At 43.9% G+C, this 3969-nt stretch overlaps 1 pseudogene; it reads right to left on the bottom strand.

The window, feature by feature from the left end:
- Positions 1-417: 417 nt before the first annotated feature.
- LOC112079897 (long-chain specific acyl-CoA dehydrogenase, mitochondrial-like) lies at positions 418-3121 on the bottom strand (annotated as a pseudogene).
- Positions 3122-3969: the final 848 nt, after the last annotated feature.

Here is a 3969-nt window from a genome sequence, read left to right as displayed (position 1 = left end):
TCATATATATAGAAGTAATGGCTGTTCTATAAAATGGCTGACATGACAGTTGACCAGTTCTGGTCATCTGAAACCCATTCTCTCATCTGAACCCACTTCTCAAGGGACGTCAATACAAACCGACTGTTTGATTTGAGCAACGAGGAGTCTTTTCATTTGACCAGACCTGGATTCAACAGTGTTTCTTTTCTTCAAATGAGTCAGAATCTCAATATTTTTTTCTCCCCATTTAGGTGTTAAACTTATTTTAGCAGTTTTATTCTCACTTTTACCCCTTTAATCGTTTTTTAACATTGCCATTCAAGGTAAAGAACTTGAACTACACAATGAAACCAAAGGAATAGTCAACAACAACAAAACAACCCATCCATTGGTTCTACATGCAGGCTCAATCAAACTCAAAAGGATGTGAAAAGGAATCAAAAGTATTTGAACCCAGCCAGGTGGTCAAAATGGCCCCTTAACGAGAGGGGGTTAAACTAGCATTTTCTGACTGTACCTGTGCCATCAGGCCAATCTTCTCCAGCTTCTTGCCCGCCTGGAAGCCCGGCATTCCTTTCTCCACCAGGAAGAGGCTGATCCCGTGGCCGCTGTTTTCGCCTCGCGGTTCGTTACGGTCACCACGATCACCATGTCGGCCATACAGCCGTTGGTGATGAACACCTGTGGGTCAAGGGACAGCGGTCAATGACATGGGTCATGTCATGGGAGAAAACATTTTGAAACAGAGGTACTACCCAAATTTGTCAAACAAGAAAAACAGATTTTTGTTCTCCTTTTGCAAAACGTTTTGCTATGGTGTGCCACTAACACAACCCTAGTCGTGTTAAAACCACATCCACCCTAACGCACCTTGTTGCCGTTGAGGATCCAGTCATCGCCATCCTTCTTAGCGTACGTTCCTGACACCTTTGGAGGTCACTGGGTTGAACGGAGAGAAGAGAGGTCTTTAGGATAAACTGCTATTGCTAGACAGAGGTAGAAGTTGGAGAACACATTAATGAAAACAAGCAGAATGACTCCAAATTGACCTTACCATGTCAAATTCTTCATGCTGGAAAGTAAGCCTTATTAAACTAACAATTTTCACACCATCGTGCTGACCCAAACCGTACTGTGCCTGCTTGGATATCTTTCTTTTCACATCATCCTTTCCAGTAGGGGAACCAGACCAGCGCAGTACAGCTCGCCCAGTAGTGTTAAAAGTCCTCACCTGCCAGCCCTGGCTCCGTCATGGCGATAGCCCCGATGCAGGCTCCAGCACCATCTGGGGTATGAAGCGATCGATCTGTTCCTTGGAGCCATAGTTACTGACTGTTAGGCATGCAGATACTCAGAGTGGAGGCAAAGCCTGGGCCAGAGCAGTTAGAGTACATCCTGTGAAGACAAAGAGAGACAGGGTGAGGAGAGGGTCTGCTGGGTGGGGAGGGGTGTAAGCCTACTACCCTTCTGACTTTCCCTGCCAGTACAACACAAGCCTGTTACAGAATAGCATGTTGATTGTTATCAGTAGGCATTCTTAGAAGTCAGTGTTTTGACATATAATCATAACTGTTACATTCTGCTATACACCCATGGTCATGCAATAAGGGCTTGGGAAATAATAGCCAATCATCCACACCTGGGCCTGTATTCATAATAGCGTCTCAGAGTATGAGCGCTGAGCTAGGATCAGTTTAGATCATAATTAATATGATTATATGGACAGTGGGGAGCTGATCCCTGGTCAGGACAAGATACTCACTGCTCCTCCACAGTCACAGCTGCAGACAGCAGATCCACCTCCGATCCCACCGTGCTCCTCTGGAGTGAGGATGCCAACAGACCCTGCTCCCCAGCCTTCTGCCACAGCTCCTGCTCACCATACCTGCCTTCTCCCACCTGGAGGGGAAGACAGAGACCATACCTTTAAGTCAGCATTGAGTCATCACAACATAACACATCATGAAAACATTCAGTTCACTGAGGAAAAAAAAAGCTTTGATCACAGCATCCTGTTTATTAGGTCACACAATAGCGAAAACCATTTCAAAACATTCTGCAATGGAAACGAGTGTTCAACTGGTTCCTCCCGCTTTCAGGCAGTTTCCTACCGTTTGGTACTTAATGAACAGGACCTGGTGGGAACACTAGGCACATGCAGAGATGGTTTACAGACAGTCAATACTATACCCTTGTGGTAGGGCACCACCTCCTCTGTCCAGAAAACGTCGGACACTCTCCCTGAACATTCATGATCCTCGTTGAAGATTCTGCGGGTGCATGTCCATAAGAGTCTTGGCGCTGACGTCTCCGGCCGATGGACGGGGAGCTTTCCCTTCCTGGGGCTGGCTGTGCTGCATTCTGGGAAATGGAGGCACGGGCACTTATACATAAACTACATGTTGGTCTATAATGGGCATAACAAGCTGTTGTAAGCCTAAGGTGCCTACAGTCTACCTTTAATCTTTAGGTGTGTGATATACTTAACCACTTGTGTTTGCTAAAAAGTTATAAACTGACTTATTCTGAGAATCAGTGTAGTTAGTAGTGGATTTTGAGTCATGGAATTTGACTAGCCCCCCATGGAGGGCTGAGTAACCTAGAATGACATTACTAATGCCATTAGGTTAAAGCAACCAAACCAAGGGACAAACAAAAACAACCAGTTTCAATCAATCAGATAGTCAGGTCATGAGTAGGAAAGTATAGCAGTGATGTATCTACAAGATTAAAAACCACATTATCTGGTGTAAAAAACCTGTGGCTAACAGTTTTATAGCGGAGTTACAAACTCAAACCCACTAGTACCTCATATGTGAAGGAAACGTTAGGTAGGCTTTAAAGCATTTCTGGGAAAGTGTGCCAAGGTGACTATGTCCCGTTTAGCATTAGTGGGTCAAACAGACAATGTTGAACACTAATAGCTATATTTTGTTGCTGACTACATATATGACAAGGCTGTCCTAACTAAAATATTTATGTTTAAAATAATATAACTTATTTCCTGCTCATGACATTAAAATTAACGTTAATGAGAAGCATATCTACAACATCGTTTCTCCAGTAAAATTAGCATGCAAAACCACACACGCACCTGGCATTTGCAGAAGAAAGTACGCTGTCCCACCTCGACATACATTTTTTCACACCAAATAACACGCTTTGACAGCTTTTGTAGCAACGATTTTCCTCCTTAACGTTACCGCTTTCACCCAACTGACACAACAAAAGTGAATGCGTTTCTTCTCTAGTATTCCAAGTGTAGGCTACGGTCTCATTTGTTGAATTGCTGCCATCTACTGGGCGGCGTAAGGCCAGCTGAATGAACATCATTACGTCAGACTTTACACATTCCAAACATAATCGGATGATATCCAGTGCATTCGGAAAGTATTCAGACCGCCTTCACCGTTTCCACATTTTTACGTTACAGCCTTATTCTGAAAATTAATGAAATTAGATTTTTTCCCTCATCAATCTACACACAATACCCATAATGACAAAGCGAAAACAGGGTTTAGAGATGCTCAGTATTAAAAAATGTTAAACAGAAATGCCTTATATAAATAAATATTCAGACCCTTGCTATGAGCCAAAATTGAGCTCAGTTGCATCCTGTTTCCATGATCATCCTTGAGATGTTTCTACAACTTGATTGGAGTCCCCCTGTTGGTAAATTCAGTTGATTGGACATGTTTGGAAAGGCACATACCTGTCTATATAAGGTCCCACAGTTGACAGTGCATGTCAGCCAAAAACTCAAGCCATGAGTCAAAGGAATTGTCGTAGCGCGCCGAGACAGGATTGTGTCGAGGCACAGATCTGGAGGAAGGTACCAAAACATTTCTGCCAACATTGAAGGTTCCCAAGAACACAGTGGCCTTCGTCATTATTAAATGGAAGTTTGGAACCACCAGACTTCTCAGAGGCTGGCCGCCCAGCCAAAACTGAGCAATCGGGGAAGAAGTGCCCTTGGTTCAGGGAAGT

The sequence above is a fragment of the Salvelinus sp. IW2-2015 genome, unplaced genomic scaffold (assembly GCF_002910315.2).
Source record: "Salvelinus sp. IW2-2015 unplaced genomic scaffold, ASM291031v2 Un_scaffold10174, whole genome shotgun sequence".
NCBI classification, from domain to species: Eukaryota; Metazoa; Chordata; class Actinopteri; order Salmoniformes; family Salmonidae; genus Salvelinus; species Salvelinus sp. IW2-2015.
Note: the sequence above shows the minus strand (reverse complement) of the source record. Positions and strands in the feature narration are given on the sequence as shown.